Raw genomic sequence first — 654 nt, forward strand, 5'->3', positions numbered from 1 at the left:
GAGAGAGAGAGAGAGAGAGAGAGAGAGAGAGAGAGAGAGAGAGAGAGAGAGTACTTAAATGTAAGTCACGTTGGAGAAGATGGCATAGTAAGGGCAGAGTAAGATATAGTATTTTACAGTTGCCGAAAATTTTCAGAAATCAACGTTGGAACTATACCCTGGCTTTAACTGGTGTAGTAAAACTTTTTGAAAAATAAGCTGATTGGACATGGGGTTGCCACATTTCAAAGTTGATGGAATCTGTTAGATTAGTTAATTGACCATTGGCGCAAAGAATACAAACCTTCATAACGAGTGAAATAAAGTTGAACAGAGGAAGCGCTATGCCTAAATGAAGATGGAAATTTATTTTTTCTGCTGTCGAAGAAACATGCAGACACAATTTAAGAAACATAGACGAAGTTAACAATAAAATAAAAAATATAAATCAAACAATACCAGGTATCATATAGACAGATAAATCTGTTATGGGGTAGGTGTGCAACGAGAGCGTGGTGGGAGGTGAAAGACTGTTTTCATAAGAAAATGAAGGGTTAAGGAAATAAAAAGAGAGGTTTGTAATTGGAGATGCGTAAGCTACAAAGCTTTGAAACAAAGTGTATGCACAACGCTGATAAGCATCGATTCAGTTAGAAAACATATATATATATATAT

The sequence above is a fragment of the Octopus bimaculoides genome, chromosome 16 (assembly GCF_001194135.2).
Source record: "Octopus bimaculoides isolate UCB-OBI-ISO-001 chromosome 16, ASM119413v2, whole genome shotgun sequence".
Lineage (NCBI taxonomy): Eukaryota > Metazoa > Mollusca > Cephalopoda > Octopoda > Octopodidae > Octopus > Octopus bimaculoides.